The 18005-nt window shown below is 44.2% G+C and overlaps 1 protein-coding gene and 1 non-coding gene across 2 annotated transcripts in view; one reads left to right on the top strand and one right to left on the bottom strand.

Moving 5' to 3' along the window:
* The window catches only part of TMEM132C (transmembrane protein 132C), a 563174-nt gene that overhangs the window by 219888 nt on the left and 325281 nt on the right, over positions 1 to 18005 (bottom strand). The window lies entirely within an intron of this gene.
* Positions 3900 to 3972, top strand: TRNAG-UCC (transfer RNA glycine (anticodon UCC)). Its single transcript has one exon. It is a non-coding gene; the product is annotated as a tRNA-Gly (tRNA).

The raw sequence follows: 18005 nt of genomic DNA, 5'->3' as shown, positions 1-18005 counted from the left end.
CACCACAATCTGAATTCTATATAATTTTCACTTGTCACAAAATATCTTCTTTCCATTTTTAAAAAATCATTTGGAGATGCAAAAGCCATTTTTAGCTCATGGGCTGTACAAAACCAGGTGGCAAGCCAGATTTGGCCTGTGGGCCATGGTTTGCCAGCCCTATTTTTTTTTTAAGTAATTTTATTTATTTATTTTGGTTGTGCTGGGTCTTTGTCCCTGTGCAGGGTTCTTCCTAGTTGCGGCAAGTGGGAGTTACTCTTCATGGTCGTGGTGGCTTCTCTTGTTGCAGAGCAGGGGCTCTAGGCGCTCAGGCTTCAGCAGTTGCGCCACGTGGACTCACTAGTTGTGGTTCCCAGAGCACAGGCTCAGTAGTTGCAGCGCAGGGATTTACTTGCTCTGCAGCACGTGGGATTTTCCCGGATCACGAGTCAAATCCATGTCTCCTGCATTGGCAGGCTGATTCTTTACCACGGAGCCATCAGGGAAGTCCGTCTCCCTGCTTTTAACCAATATGCTACGTTCCCTGTATTTAGACACTGAATGATTTGGATTTACCTGAAGGACACTGCCATAGACCAGCATGTATGCAATCTCCCTCTTACCTTGTTATTACGAGAATTCATAGCCACACATAAAAAATGGAGAAAATAGATTACATCTCCAATATCCCCATCATCAACTACTACAGCCACTATCATGAGATCTTGGGATACAAGTAAGAAGTGCAGTGTAAACATGATTAAGTGAATCCGTGCATCTGATTCCTCCATGAGACCAATGGTTTTGCAGATAATTGAGAGGCTCCTTTGCCTTCATGCTCTAATTTAGAGACAGAAGTTTTCTTGGTGTGTTTAATGGCTGGCTGAGGCATTGTTGTACCACCTCCTTCTGAGCTCCAAACTGGTACCCAGAGCATCCCAGAGAACAAAACAGGTAAGAACGTCTCAGGTTGAGTCAGAAGCAGAAGGTGAGTGGAAACTGAATGCTCTCATCTGCCCCTGGGATAAAGGGAGAGTTGTGGGTAAGACAGCTGCAAACAACATTTCTGAGTGCTCCCTGGACCAACACACGGGCCCTGAAAGGGGTCACCTGTCTATTACTCCCTTGTTAAGCCACACTGTCTCCTCCTGAAGTTAAAAGAGGCGGAAGTGAGCCTTTGCTAGTTTGCTTCACGATTTATTTTCCTTAAGAACCATAAGAGCTTAGAGATTAAAAGAAAAAAAAAAAAACAATCAGTGTTTTTCAATAAACAGCTGATGGCTAAATTGCGGATGGAAATGCAGTTGTAATCATCCCGAATGAGCATTCATTAAGTGTCTCTCTGCATGTGGTACTGTGTGCGGGCTTTGAAGGAAATGATGCATTGACCTACTTTTCTCTGCCAGAGATGCTTCACCTGTTTGGGTTTCAAGTTGAGTCTGCAAACTGTGGCAACTTTGGAAAGAGCTACTCAGACACCCAGGGATGTAAGATGTCACTTGTAGGACTAAGGAGAAGCTGGAAGACATAGCAAGAAAGTATCTTAGTCTTAGCACACCATCATTTTCTTCTCTGGATAAAACAGACCTGTAAGGACTTCCCTGGTGGTCCAACGGTTAAGAATTCGCTTGCCAGTGCAGGGCACAAGGGTTTGATCCCTGGTCCAGGAAGATTCCACATGCCACAGGGCAACAAGGCCCTGCAACTGATGCCTGGCTAGAGCCTGGCAGCTAGAGAAGCTGCCACAATGAGAAGCCCATGCACCACAACCAGAGAGGAGCCCCTGCTTCCTGCAACTAGAGAAAGTCTGCAGCAACAAAGACCCAGTGTAGCCAAAAATAAATAAAAAGAAAAACAAAACAAAAAAAACTCTAAACAAATAACAGCAACAACAGAATCAGATGCATTATTTAAGAGCACAGTCCCATCAATCTTCATCATGGTGGGACCAAGACCCGCCTCCCCTTTAGAAAGCCTTCTCATCATCAACTGGCAGAATAGTCTAGACAGCGTTGCTTGCCTAATTCTTTATCCCTTGCTGGAGCCCTGTCATGTGGTTTGCAGCACCTTTCCAACGAGTGGATGGTGAGTGGTTTCTTTCCTAGTCTTCATCTCTGACCTTGGTCATAGCAGCTCTAACAGAACAAGGTAGAAATGACCATCCAGTCCCAAACTTTTACTTCAAGATGCCATGGAGGCTTTTGCTTGCTCCATTGTGGTCTGCTCTGCTCCAATATTGCCATGAGAAGATATCCCCAAACTAATTTGCTGGCCTCCAGAGGAGAAATACAATGCAAGAGGCATCTGCCCACCTGATGTCAGAGGGAGGCCAGCCAATATATCAACTGAATTTGATATATTTCAGAGGCCAGCCAAATTTCACCACCAAAACAACAAATACATGTTATTTTAGGCAACCAAGTTTTTTTTTTTTGGCGGCAGGGTGGGGCCGGGGAGGAAGCGGGTTTGTTACACAGCAGTAGCTAATTGATACATCAATGGACTTTCAGTTAAACACCAACAGAAAACTAATTTTCCTGGAGAAAATAACTGTGTTCTATTCTAAATCAAAGTGAAAGTGAGGCTTCATTTTATGTACAGGGTTGGATTTATTAGCATTTAAGCAGATAACTGAGAATTTGTCCTATACATCAGCAGTCCCCAACCTTTGTGGCACTAAGGACCAGTTTCATGGAAGACAATTTTTCCATGGATGGGTGGGGAATGGTTTTGGATGATTCAAGCACACTGCACTTTATTTCTATTATCATTACATCAGCTCCATGTCAGATCATCAGCATCAGATCCATGCTATAGACTGTGGAAAGTATCATCAAGTTCCTGACTTAGGGATTATGATATGTCATATATCCTTTCTGTTGCTGCTTAGTTGCTCAGTTGTGTCTGACTCTTGCAACCCCATGGACTGTAGCCTGCCAGACTCCTCTGCCATGGGATTATCCTGGCAAGAATACTGGACAGGGTTGCCACTTTCTCCTCCAGGGGAACTTCCCAACCCAGGGATCGAACCCATGTCTCCTACATTGGCAGGCGGATTCTTTACTACCAAGCTACCAGGGAAGTCCCAACATTTATATCCTTATATTATATAAACATCCAGTGTTTCTCAGTTCTGCCTGCACAACAGGTTTATCTAAAGATCTGACACCTGGGCCCCCACACTCACGGATCAGGAATCCACTGCCATGGGGACAAGGCACTAATATTTTTTATACAGCTTCTTAAGTGATCCTGTAGCTCAGCTAAGGCTGAGATCTAAAGAGTTACAGTGTGATAGACTTTTAGCAAATTCTGTGTTTTTTTCCCCCTTAATACTAAATGTATCTCACAGGTGCCCTCCATATCAGATAAGACAGCAGGTTTTACCCTACATGATTTTATGATGTCGACAGAACATGTTCTGCTTCCAGGCTGGAGGCAACTGCGAGCCCCATGAGAAATGTTCCTTCTTTCATCCTCTCTCTCTCCTTAAAGTCTCCCAGAGTCATTAAGTGTCCTTCCGTGGCCTGACTTTCCTTCCGCGTGGCACACATTCTGACATGTGAGCATTTCTTCGTGCAGCCGTGTGAATGCTACGATCCTTCCCCAAACTTGCCAGGAGTGCTACCCAATCCCGGGAATGCAAACTCTGTATCTTGTGGGCACAGACGTGCAACTGCGCTGCTGTAGTTCCAAGTCAATGCATCAGTGGCGATCATTTTCTGCTGCCCTGTGCCAGGCATCGGTGACTGAGGGAAGAGCGCGGGGCTTATCAGAGACCCGCTGGAAAGGTGGGTTTGCCCTTTGCTGCCTGCCAAGAGGGAGGCAGGAGGCACTCACTTGCTAACTCCCAACCCATTGTCCAGAAGGCGGCTTGATTTGTCATCCAGATGAAGTTAAGAGACCAAAAGTCGGGGACTTCCCTGGTGGTTCAGTGGCTAAGACTCTGTGCTTCCAATGCAGGGGGCCCGGGTTCAAACCCTGGTCAGGGAACAAGATCCCATGTGCTGTAACTAAGACCTCATGCAGTCAAATAAATAAATAAATATATATTTAAAAAAAAAGAGAGAGAGACCAAAAGTCACTGGTAGGGCAGAGATTCCTCGAAGGCTTCTGAATCACAAGGAAGATGTGGAAGTGACCAGAGAAAACTAGCCTCCTATTACCCCAGTCAATCTCAATGTGCTTACTTGGTAGCTCTGGGCTCTGAGCCAGTAGTACCTCAGTCTGCTCACCTGTGGAATGGGATGCACAGGACCTACATCCATGAAGAGCTGGGACTCTTCGGTGATGTTACATATGCAACCCCTGAGCCTGTGTTGCTCCTGTTCTCACTCTGCTCATATTAGGTCCTCAACAGATGCTAGTTTGAAGAAAAGAGCTACAAAAATGTAGAAAAGAGAGATAGAGATAAGATTTGACTAGCTATCTGGCTTTTTTCTCGGTAGTTTGCTCCCTCCTGGAGAAAGTGGTCTTCAGTATAATCTCAAGCCTAAACAACTTCTTCATAATTTTATTTATTTATTCATGGCTGTGCAGAGTCTTCGTTGTTGCACGGTCTTTCTCAAGTTGCAGAATGCAGAGGCTGGCTACTCTGCCGTTGCAGTGCAGAGGCTTCTTATTGTGGTGGCTTCCCTTGTTGTGGAGCTCGGGTTCAATAGTTGTGATACACGGGCTCAGCTTCCCTGTGGCACCTGGAATCTTCTCGGACCAGGGATCGAACTGGTGTCTCCTATGTTGGCAGGCAGATGCTTAACTACTGAGCCACCAGGGAAGCCCCTAAACAACTTTTAAATACAGAGGTATAATTCATACACTGTGTAACTCACAATATTAAAGGATAGCCAGTGTGCATTAACATCTTCACAGAATTGTGCAACTCTTACCACTATCTCTATCCAAAGCATCAACCCCCTGCTCCCCACAAAATAATCCTGTGCCTACCAGCAGGTCCCTCCCCCAGCTTCTCTTCCCGGCACCTGCAACCACTAATTTATACTTTCTGTTTCTTTGGATTTCTCTATTCTGGACATATGATATAAATAAGATTATGTATAAATGGAATGGAAATAAATACAGTGTGTGGCTTTTTGTGTCTAGCCTCAGCTTTATTTATCAAGGAAAAAAAACTGCAAGTATCTTCCTGGATGCCCAAGAAATGACGTGTGGAAGGGGGTAGGGGGCTGTTGTGATTGGACGACCCACCCCTAGTCTTCTGACTGTGTTACCCGCTTCCTCCACCTGCTGGCTGCGTGCACTGGATTTGGGAAATGAAGTTCGTGTGGCTGAAACTCTGCCATGCTTTTCCCCCAGCTGCTCTGCAGAATCGTTACCTTATTCTCACCTCCTTGCCTCCTGCTCCTCACCATACGACCTCATTTTGGCTCTCCTGTGCTCTGGTGGGAAGGTAGCTGGACAGTCCACTGTCCTGAGTGGAGAAGGGTTCCACAGAAGGCATTGGGGCATTGGCTGACCACCATTCGCAAACATAAAACCCAGACACAGATGATTCTGGAGTTTTGCACCAAGCTGCTGTTTTCAAGAGAGGAGTGGTTTTTTGGTTTTTTTTTCCCCGAGATTTCCTATTTTTCACCAATTTGTGCAGCTTGCCACTGTGGAGTTTTCAACAGACCATGGCTCAAAGGAGAGGCGTAGTCATAAATCTGGAATTCATAACAAAAATAAGGGGTTGCATTGAGTGTCACAAACCGGCTATACTATAATTTACCTTCCAGGTATGTCAAATTTTCTCCACTTGAATGAGCGTTCTCATCGGGCATTCTAATTACTCTGACAAATATCAAAATATTACTTCTGTTGTCAATGTAATCTTAACTTGAGAAAATGTGCTTGAATTTAGGGCTTCTCCAGTGGTTCAGTGGGTAAAGAATCCGCCTGTAATGCAGGAGACGCAGGAGACACAGGAGACGCGGGCTCGATCCCTGGATGGGGAACATCCCCTAGGGGAGGAAACGGCAACCTACTCCAGTATTCTTGCCTGAAAAAAATCCCATGGACAGAGGAGCCTGGTGGGCTGTGGTTCAAAGGGTCGCAAAGAGTCGGACACACTTTAAGAAGCATTGTTCTGCAGCTTTGTTGCAAATTAATTGCGTCTCCATTGAAGCTGAGCCATTGGCAACTGGCTGCACTACACCCTTATGGACCAATGGTATCCTTAGCGGGAGGGATGCTTTTCTGAAGCATCACAGGATGTGCTAAAGGTAATCAAGACCTTGAGCTACAATTTAGGGAACTGGAGGTTTATCCAGGAACACAGACCACAGGATCCAGAATGTTGGTGAATTCTCTCCAGGAGAAAACCTATTTGGCAATGATTCTAATAGTGGGGTCCCTGGACCAACAGCATTGGCATTACCTGTAAACTTCTTAAATAAACAAATTCCCACCCAAGACTTGCCAGATCAGACACCGTGGGGCCAGACCAAGTAATCTATATTTCATTCTCAGGCAGGTTAAGCCCTTCAGAACATACTGATATTCACTCCAGTTTAGCGACCTCAGTTCTAGGGTTTTCTGACAGAATGATCCATCAATGCCAAGAAGTCGCGTAATGGAGCTAAGACACCAATCAAATAAGTGGTTATTAGCAGCATCAGCAGTTTTCAAGATGACATGACCTGTACTGGATGGAACAGTGACCCCCTAGAAGATACGTCCATTTCCCAGATAATTGCAAATGTGACTTTATTTGGAAAAAGAGTTTTTGCAGATGTAACTAAGGATTGAAAGATGAGATCATCCAAGCTTATACAGGTGGGTCCTAAATCCATCAATGCGTGTCCTTTAAGACACATAGAGAAAAGGGGCCAGAAGGAAGAGAAGACAGGTGACGATGGAGGCAGAGACAGGAGTGATGCAACTGCATGGTGAGAAGTGTCTGGAGCCACCAGAAGCTGCAAGAGGCAGAGGAAAGATTCTCCCCTGGAGCCTTCGGAAGGAAGAAACCCTGCCAAGAACTTGATGTCAGGCTTTCAGCCCCCAGAACTCATGAGAGAATACACTTCTGTTGTGTTAAGCCACCACGTAGAGGGTAATTTGGTATGGCAACTCTCAGAAACTAAACACACAGCCTGACCTGTGTATGACACAGAATCTTGGCTACATGAACCACAAGAATGGTACACCATGAGGTACTATTTTAAAACTAAAGGATGTGGGATGAGAAAAGCAGTTTTATGGTCATGTTTTCAAGGAGTCTAGGCATACTTGCTCCGATGAATCGAGGCTACTATCGTCTGAATGTCTGTGTCCCTGAAAAATTCATATTTTAAAAGCTAACCCCCTGGGACTTCCCTGGTGGTCCACTGGCTAAGACTCCATGCTCCCCAGGCAGAGAGGTTGGGTTTGATCCCCAGTCAGGAACTAGATCCTACCTGCCTGAACTAAGAGTTCATGTGCTGAAACAAAGGTCAAAGATCCCGCATGCCACCACTAAGACCCGGCACAGCCAAAACAATTAGAAGTTAAAGAAGAGGTAAATAAACATATTTCTTTTAAACAAGCTGACTCCCCCCAGTGCGACTGTATTTGAGGTGAGCCTTTGGTGGGTGATTAAGTCATGAGGGGGAAGTCCTCATGAATGAGATTAGCATTCTTATTAAAGAGAAGCCAGGGAGCTCCCCTGCTGTCTCAATATGGGGACAGAAAGAAGATAGCCATTCATGGACCAGGAAGTGGGTCTTCTCCAGACACTGAATCCACAGGTACTTTGACCTGGGGCCTCCAGTCTCTAGAACTGGGGGACATAAATATCTGTTGTACAAGCACCGAGTCTGTGATATTCTCTGAGAGCAGCATCAACAGACAAAGGTGAAGGTCAAAGCTGGGCCTTTGATGCTTGTGGTCCTCTGGCCCTGCTCTGTCCCATAACTGGGTGTCAGTCGCAGAGTTTCCTAATATCAGCATCGAATCATTCCTCCTTGAAATTCACAGCAGGGATGCAACACGAATCGTTAACACAGAAAACACGATATACTGAGGACCCAGCTTGACATCATCGAAGCTTTTGCCAGTTGTTCAGCTGCACCCAAGTTCTCAGCCCACACGTGGAAGGAGAGCTGTCAGAAGTGGACTTTCCCCAGCTGTACAATATCAACATGAACTGGATAGAAGGTCGGGAGAAACTTCCGCCTACACCCCCCACCCCAGAGTCCCTGTGTAATGGGGCTCTGAGAGTTCCAGGAAGAGCCATAATTCCCTTTGATTAGAGGAATATTTTCCAAGCTTGTGTGGCTGCAGGTCCTTTCTGCCCAAGAACTCCTAGCACCCTGCAAAGCATGTGTGTTATCTGAAACAGACAGGGGACGTTGCGGAAGATTATACTGCTTACTTATCAGCAGGGTTACAGGCACAGAGATACAGCGGGCTACCAAGAGTTTTTTCGTCTTACTTTTTCCCATTGCTCCAAATGCCAATCCACACACCGTGTCATCAATTGGCCCAGAAGCTCATTAAAAGCAGGATACCACTCTCCTCCTAGAGAGTTAACCTCAAAATGCCCTGAAGACATCAGCAACTCCCAGGCAACCTGTGTACATGTGTGTGCACGCGTCTGTGTGCCCACTCAGTCGTGTCCAACTCTTCGAGATGCCACGGACTGGAGGCAACCAGGCTCCTCTGTCCAGGAGTTTCCCAGGAAAGGACACTAGAGTGAGTTGCCATTTCCTACTCTAGGGAATCTTCTAGATCCAGGGACTGAACCCACGTCTTTTGTATCTCCTGCACTGGTAGGCAGATTCTTTACCACTAAGCCACCTGGTAAGCCCAACCTGTGTGCATATCTAGGAAATGCCATGAAAGAAGGGGAAAGTGAAAGTTGCTCAGTCATATCTGACTCTTTGCGACCACATGGACTACACAGTCCATGGAATTCTCCAAGCCAGAATACTGGAGAGGGTAGCCTTTCCCTTCTCCAGGGGATCTTCCCAACCCAGGAATCGAACCCAGGTCTCCCGAATTGCAGGTGGATTCTCTACCCACTGAGCCACCAGGGAAGCCCTGGTATGAAGATATATTCATTGATATATTCATTGAAGATATATTTCATTGGTATCACCCCTAAACCATCTCATCCATCTTATCCTCTGGTTGGACAGCATCACTGATTCAATGGACATGAGTTTGAGCAAACTCCAGGAGTTAGTGAAGGACAGGGAAGCCTGGTATGCTGCAGTCCATGGGGTCACAAAGAGTCGGACACAATTTAGTGACTGAACAACAACAACAAACCCCCAAACCACCCCCAGTCTATAGTTACACAGCCTGGTTTGATTTTCAGGGTACTCATTCCACATTCTACCAAATATTCCCAAATTTCCTAGTTTACTGATGCCAGAAATTGACCATTAAACTGCCCTCTTTAGTTTTTGTTTTATTTATATTATTCGACAGAGGACTTACTTCAGGGTCAGATACTTTGAGGCTCAATTTGTTCAATGTTCAACACAGCCCTACCAGGAAAGGATGAACGTTATTCCCATTTTACAGATGAGATGACTGAGGCACAGAGAGGTCAAGCAGCTTGCCCAAGGTCACAGTCAGAAAGTGCTGGCATCTGTATCGCATTTCAGGCAGTCTGACCCCAGGATCTGTGCACATAAGCACCATACTGTGTGACGCTGCTTCCTGCTCAAAATGTTCCTCCCATTTTAAATCTGTCTGGTAAAGATAACTTTAAAACTCTTATCTCATACATCTATCTCATTCCTAGCAATGTTCAGATTTAGGAGCAAGGCTTGACAACACCCTCTCATTTTGTTCAGAAGATCGAAGACCAAGATTCAGACAGAAGAATTAATCTTATAAGCCAACCCCTCAGCCAGGGATAGTCTTCCCTTCCAAATCTTCAAATCAATGCCATAATATCTTGGCTAGAGAGACCAAACACACAAAATACAAAATGAAGGGAAATAACAGTGAAGGGTTTAAAGCAAGAGTTCTCACCTGAGGGTGATCATGCCCCCTTGGGGAACTCTGCCATGCCTGGAGAAATTTCTGGTGGTCTCTACACTGGCATCAAGCTTGTAGAGGCCAAGGATGCTGCTAAGTATCTTTAATACATAAGATCAAGAAATACCTGATTCAAAATGTCAACATTGCTAGGTTGGGAAGCCCTGGTTCAAAGATTACTTGTAACACAGTCCACTGCAGAAAAATCTAAGTTCAGAAGAGATGATTGATTACTTTTGTAAACATTGTATTGAAATGCAGCATACTCCTTTGTTTAGTGTAGTAGTGTTGGTTGCTCAGTCATGTCCAACTCTGTGACCCCATGGACTGTATCCCGCCAGGTTCCTCTGTCCATGGGATTTCCCAGGCAAGAATACTGGAGTGGATTGCATTTCCTTCTCCATGGGATCTTCCCAACCCAGGGATCAAACCACGCCTCCTGCACTGCAGGCAGATTCTTTACCGTCTGAGCCACCAGGGAAGCCTGACATTTGTTTATGCCATTTGTCTATGGCTGCTTTTGAAATCTGATGGTGGAATGGTACTTTGGACAAAGACCCTCCAGTTAACAAAGATAAAAATATGTGCTATTTGGTCCTTTACTCCCAGAAAAAGTTTGCCCACTCAATGCAAGGGGTCCCTCAAAATTTGAACAGTGTTCCTCTTAATGGTAAATTCAATCTAACAGAGTCTACCTGCTGTAACCCCCACCAGCTCAGCTGGGTGTGCCTCATGGAATCAATGGGATCTATTGAGCTCTGATCGGGATCTGATAGGCTCTTCAACGTATGCGTGATTAATCCATCTTTGCATTACTGCTGCTGCTGCTGCATTACTAGCTGAATCAGTAACTGCAGTAGCCCTCTTCATCCTTTTCTCTGCTCTCTTGCATATTTCCCTTTCCAATTAGCAACTGTTGGAAGATTGGCTCACCAAGACCAGGAGGTAACAGAGAAGCGCATGATTAACAAGCCATTAGAAGATGCTTTAGCCCCTGCCTGCGCTAAAAAACCAAAGAGAAATCAATTAACCTGGGCAGAAACTGGTCCCGGGAACCACAGGAAATTCAGACAGAAGGCAACAAACGTTTCTCCTCTGTCAGAGTTCACTGGTTTGGAATCATCTGTCATCACCAGGACAGAGTGGCTAGTCAGCAAAGCCACTGTCTCTGCCTCGGTGGATGACCTTTTCCCTCTTCTCATCACCCAGCAAAAATGAAATGAATGGCCACTGGCCAACCTGGCATCCTGCCCATCTGCACTCCACTCCAGCTTCTCAAAAGCTGGTCCCATCAGGACCCAGGATTTTTCAAATCAGTGTTTTTCCAATGGCAGGCCATTCTGGGTTTTGAAATCAATTTAGTGGTTGTCAAGCAGCCTTTTATAAGGAATGAAGGAGAACAGGTAGAAAAAAATACCAGTTTCTTGCACAAAGCAAAAGTATATATTGTTTTGTGAAACTTGATTTTTAGATATAAACAAGCACATTCATATATATAGGCATGTGTGTGTATGTGTATATTTTTATATGTATATATAGATAGATATACACAAATGTATATATATGTGTAAAGACAAACACTCAAAGACATTATAAAAGAGCATATTTGATATATTGTTTTGTACACTCACACTTGTATCTGTGTTCTAAGTCATAAGATAACATGTGTTTTGGTTTTTAGTATTATTTGTAGCATTTATTTTTAATTATAAGGTAACACATGAATTTATTTTCTTTATAAAAATGCTACAATGTTTCTGACTCTCTCTTCTTCCCAGGTAACTCTTCCTGTTGGTTAGGTGTAGACATTTCCAGATGGTTTCTAATGTATTTTATTCTATTTATTTTAACCATTTTTAATTGAACTATAGTTAATTTATAACACTGTCAGTTTCAGGTGTATAGCAAGTGATTCAGTTACTATATATATATATACATATATATATATATATATATATATATATATATATTCCTTTTCAGATCCCCTGGAGAAGGAAATGGCCACCCGCTGCAGTGTTCTTGCCTGGGAAATCCATGGACAGAGGAGCCTGGCAGGCTACAGTCTACGGGATCGCAAAAGAGTGGGACACGACTTGGTGACTAAACAACAACAAAATAGGTGGTACACTTGATAATCTGGGAAATCTCAACCTTGCTCAGCCTTCCCCATTGATGCTCTCCTGTGGCTGTCAGAGTGACAGAGGGAGGGGTGGGTTAAGAGTTTGGGGTTAGCAGATGCAAACTATTACATATAGGATGGATAAACAATAGGCCCTACTGGATAGCACGTGCATGCACAGGAAACTATATTCAACATCCTGTGATAAACCATCAAGGAAAAGAATATGAAAAATAAGTATATATACACATATATGTGTTTATATATATATATATACATATATATATATATATATATATGAATCACTTTGCTATACAGCAGAAATTAACACAACATTGTCAATTGACTCTACTACAATAACAACAAAAATTTTTTTATTAAATCTTATCAGTCCCCTACTCTATTGCTTCCCTGTGTTCTCAGGAGAAGGTCTAAGCCCCTGACCCCCGCCCTGCCCCTGCCTCACTAGAGCCCCCTTCACCAGGGCTTCAGGCATCACCCCTAACTTTCCATCACCCCTGTCACCGAAGACTTGTCTTTCTGTTTGGACCACTCTTTGCCCAAGCAACACCTTCACCCTGCTTTCTAAGTATTCCCCTGAACAGCAGGGCTAGCACCCGCTCAACCTTGGACATAAACCAGCATCGCATCTTCAGCAGATATTCCCCTGCCCTTTGCTGCCTCCTCGTAGAGCCAGACCCTCCCATTCACACCCAAACAACACCCATATGGCCCCTTTGCACGCTACTGTATTTGTGCACCCATTGGATCTACTCCTGTCTCTTCCACTGGGCTGTAAGCCGCACGGGGGTAGGGACAAACAATGACGGGCACACATCACATGTCTGTTGGATGAATGGACAGACGGATGGACAGATGCGGGTGTCTTTTTACGGGAGCAGAAACAGAGGGTTGGAGCGAGCGAAGGCTTGTCTCTAATGCAGCTCCTCAGAGGCCACAAATTAGAACTCAAATCTCGGCTTCAGATCCTGCTCTCTCCGACATGCCATGGCTCTTCACAGAAACCTGAAAAGCATTCAGGCAAACCATCCAAGAATCTCTTCCAAATTAGCCCCAGGCCAGTGTTGAGAAGGCCCCTGCTTCCTCGGAGCCCAAAATCTGAGCCTGAGTCCTGCTACTGAGAGGCTTAGAGGGCAGCTTGGAGCATATTAGTTCCAGTTCATGGGATAACAACAAAAACGAGAAAGAACGGCAAAGAAAACAAAACTTAGCTCAATTGGCTCACAATCCCCCGTAACAATCAGCCTCTGATTAGCCACCTCATTAAAATATAAACTAATTTAATTCAATCATTTAAGCAATAGCCCAAGCTGGCACAGCCATTATCATCAAAAACTCCATAATGTTCACCCTCTACAAGACATGACAATTTGGCGTTTTTTATTAAGAATATGAATTTCCTGCTGGTGCGGGGAAGAAAATCTCTGGCAGCTGCTGTTTCCCCATTGTCCCCGCATGCCAACAGCATCTTTCTCTAATTTCTCAAACAAAGCGATTAAGGAAGAAGCCACCCAAACACACCCGGAGTATGAGAAGAGAGCGGGCGTAAACAGTTCCTAAGGAGGATTTTCTTTCCAAATTAGCAATGTGTCTGACACTTGCATTATAAATGCGGCAAACGCCCAGTTAGATGGGAAACCAAGGACCAGTCTACCTTCCTGCTCACACATCCAGACATTGGAATATCTGCCCTTCTTCCGTCTTTTACCTGTAAACCCTCCTCCGTCTTTATCATGTTGAAACACTACTCACAGTTCAAGCATCAGCTCAAGAGCTCTATAAACTCTTTACTGGTTTATTAGGATGAACTGATGCCTCTGTCCACAGCACTTTTTTATTTTTTTCTTCCAGTTTTTTTTAAAATTGGGGTACATTTGCTTTACAATGTTCTGTTAGTATCTACTGTACAACTATCTGAATCAATTATATGTATACATCTAATCCCTCCTTCTTTAGCCTCCCTCCTACCCACCCCCATCCCAACCCTCATCACAGAGCACCGAGCTGAGCTCCCTGTACTATATAGCAGCTTCCCACTATCTATTTCACACATGGTAGTGTATGGATGTCAACTCTAATCTCCCAATTTGTTCCACCCTCTCCTTCCCCCGCTGTGCCTACATGTCCCTTCTCTACGCCTGTAACTCTATTCCTGCCCTGCAAATAGTTTCCTCTGTATCATTTTTCTGGATTCCACATGTATGTGTTAATATACAGTATTTTTTTTTCTCTTTCTGACATTTCACTCTGTATGGCAGACTCTAGATCCATCCACATCTCTACAAATGACTGAATTTTGTTCCTTTTTATGGCTGAGAAATACTGAGATATGGACTTGACAGGCAGCTCAGTGGTAAAGAATCTGCCTGCCAACGCAGGAGACATGGGTTTCATTCCTGGGTTGGGAAGATCCCCTGGAGAAGGAAATGGCAACTCACTCCAGTATTCTTGCCTGGAGAATCCCAAGGACAGAGGAGCCTGGTGGGCTCCAGTCCCCGGGGTCAAAAAGAGTCAGACATGACTTAGTGACTGAACAACAACAATACTGAGATATAATAGACATCAGCAGTAAATACATTTAAGGTGTACAGCATCATGATCTGACTTAAAACATCACAAAATGGTCCCTACAGTAAGTCTGGTGGCCATCCATCATCTCATATAGATACAACATTAAAGAAATAGAAAAAAATCTTTTTCTTGTGATGAGAATTCAGGATTCACTGTCTTCACGACTCTCATATATAACATACATCAGTGCTCATTGTACTAATCATGGTCTACATTACAACCCTAGTGTGTATTTATCTGATAACTAGAAACTTGTACCTTTTGACCACCTTCATCCAATCCCCCCTGTCCTCCTCCAGCCCCTCCTGAGCACTTTCAGCATCTGTCTCATTCTATATGAAGCAGTGGGTCAGGGCTCCCCAACCTGAATAGCTACCAAGGCCAGAACAGATAACGTTAAGAACTGAAGCTGTCTAGGTGTGAGAAAACTCAGACCTGGAGGGGGAATCAGGCTCCCCTTGGTTCTAGCTGATCCATATCGCTAAATGCTGTGAATTTCTGTAAGATTTCAGAAAGGTGAGTTTTCAAATGAAAAGCTGAAATATTGGCAACAGAATGAATAAAATGGAAACTTTAACCTAAGCCAAGCAAAACATGCTTGCGCATCCATAGGAACCAGTAGCTGACATTTTGACTCCCTCCATCATATACTTTTGTTTATATGATATGTCCCTCCCAGGGTACGTGGACATTTGGGTTTGCGGCTCCCAGAGCAAACTCACCTTGTCTCCTTCCTTTCTATGACCCTCTATTCACAAATGATTGGTAATTCCCCATGTCACTTTTGCAGGAGGCAGGATGCCTGGGTCCTTTTGTGTTTTCACCCTGGTAAAAGCTTAGCTTCTATATAAATATTTAGCTTTTATACCTCACATTACAAACAGTTCTGGGAATACGAGCTACCAGAGAAAACAATGAATGCTCAAATAAGGAAATAAAAAGTCCAATTTCAAAGTTATTTCTCCAGGGATCATTTCAATTGCCTGTTGGAAGCTGTCTTTTTCTCTTCCTCGGATGTGTGGCTGCCTCCACCAATCCCACCTTTTAAATTCCCCCCGAAGGAGTTATCTATGATGATAATGTGTGCTGCCCAGCTCCAGGACTTTATATTAGAGAAGAATTCTCAGTGGCTCCCAGTGAGTAACTTCATCTGAGACTCTGCATGATCCTGGAAGACAATTCATCTGACAAACGGTTATGACCTCCTACCACGTGCCAAGCAATGATCTAGGGAGGGGGCGGGAGAGGCAATATGAAGAGGAGTCAGTCCCTGCCAGTCGGGTGTCATGGGGTGGAGTGGATTCATGGGGGCAAACAGAAAATATTATATAAAGTCATGGCTGCATTCTTAGGGAATGGAAGGAGGTACCCCCATCAGAATTGGCTCCTCAAATATGACGAGAAAACTGTGGAGGGTATTAAGCAGAATGAACTGACATCTTCTGATTTACACTGTAAAAAAGCCTGCAAAGATACCATGTGGAGAATCGATTATAGAGTAGGGTTGATGCTGGGGAGCAACCATGCTGTGTTGAGGTTGTCCAGGCAGATGATAATGCAGGCTGGGCATAGAAAGATGATGGAGAAGGTCTGGGGCTGGGGTTGGAACCAGGATATATTCTGGATTGGAGTGAACAAGACATGCTGAACAGTAAAGGGGGAGAAATCCAGCAGGACTCGTGGGCTTGGGGATTGAGCATCAGGCAGATGGCAGTACTTTCACTGAGATGGAGAATGTACGACTGCTGAATTTTCATTATGGGGTGGGTTGCTGGTAGAACCAGGGTTTTGCTTGTCTGACTGACTTGAGACGAAACGTAAATACCTAAACAGAAGCCTCAAATGCAAGGCTGGATTTAAAAGACAGGAACACAGCAAGGAGCTTAGGAATTCCCTCCACATGATGAGTACAATGCAAACTCTTCTGCAACCCCTGCCAACTTTTCCTTCCTCGCCTTCTTTCAACACTCCAGCCACAATTAGCCTTCTGTCCTTTGAATGGGCCCACGTTGGTCCTACCTCAGGGCCTTTGCACTAGCTGTTCTCACCCTCTGGCTTACCCTTCTCTTGTATTTTCACAAGGCCAGATCTTTCCTGTTATTAATATTCTGCTCAAAAGTCATTTGCTCAGGAAGAAGGTCCCCAATGATCCAATCAAAAATAACCACTGTCACAATCCTACTTTTCTTGTCTTCAAAACCCTCTTTGGTATCTGAAACTATCTTATGTCTGCATTTGTTTACTTATTCATTGAATGTGGTTTGCTGTTGGAATGTAAGCTCCGAGGAGAAAGAATTCTTGAACTTTCTTATTCACAGACATGCTATTAAAGCATCTAGCAACATAATAGGTGCTCAGTAAATCTCTGCTGAAAAATAAAAAAGCTTACATCATTATCACAGATACTTTTTTTGTTTCTTAATGCAGACTAGTGTATTTAATTCTGCTGTTGTAAACAATGATGCAAAGGGGGACCTGTATTTATTCCCAGAGCTCCAAAGAAGTTAGACTGCAGAGTGAACAAAGCTCCCATCTCCTACTAAACACGTAAGCACCAGCCAGATGCCCAAAGCAGGCTGTGACTGTCATTTTATGAAACAATTAACAGGCAGCAAAAAATTTTCAGGCATAGAATGAAGTAGCATCCAAATAGTACTGAAGAATTTATTTAACTTAGATGTATTTTTACGAATGGGCCTTAAGTCAGGAACTACACTATTCCTGGAGAATGGAATTTATAATGATGAGCCTTGGAAAGTGAACCAAAGCAAAAGTGAGGCTTCTGGGGTCTTCAGGGGAGAAGTCAGTCTACTGCAATACACATCACTTTTGAATGAATTTTTGAAAAAAAGTTTCCTTTGGATGGACACAAACCCATGGAGTCCTGGCTTGCTGAGCAATAACTGGGATGCATTTCAGCACTCATCATCTCCTCAGCTGATCCTACTTGAGCAGTGCACAACCTGTACAACTGTGCACAGCAGTCCTGGGGAGTGAGGAGGGAGCTCCCTGAAATGAGGTGCAATGAAAACTTTGCTTCACTTTTTAGAGGTCTCAAATCAACAGTGTTCAGGCCAAATCCTTTCCCTAGACCTTTTCCTTTATTTCTTTTGGTGGGTGCAATGACTGCTTATCCATTGTCCATAGATGCATAGATCATACCACTCCTCTTTGCTAATTATACTCCTCCCAGTGCACAATCTTATGTTTCCTCCGGCATCTGAATGAAGAGAAAGATGACATGTAGGAAAAGATTTTAGAATGTCAATTACCTCTTTTACCGCCCCCACCCCCCCCCCCCCCCTTCTAATTAACAGCTGCCAGGAGCAAGCTTTCCAAGGTGAAA

The sequence above is a fragment of the Dama dama genome, chromosome 5, assembly GCF_033118175.1.
Source record: "Dama dama isolate Ldn47 chromosome 5, ASM3311817v1, whole genome shotgun sequence".
Lineage (NCBI taxonomy): Eukaryota > Metazoa > Chordata > Mammalia > Artiodactyla > Cervidae > Dama > Dama dama.
The sequence above is the reverse complement of the archived record's forward strand: the minus strand, read 5'-3'. Positions and strand labels throughout refer to the sequence as shown.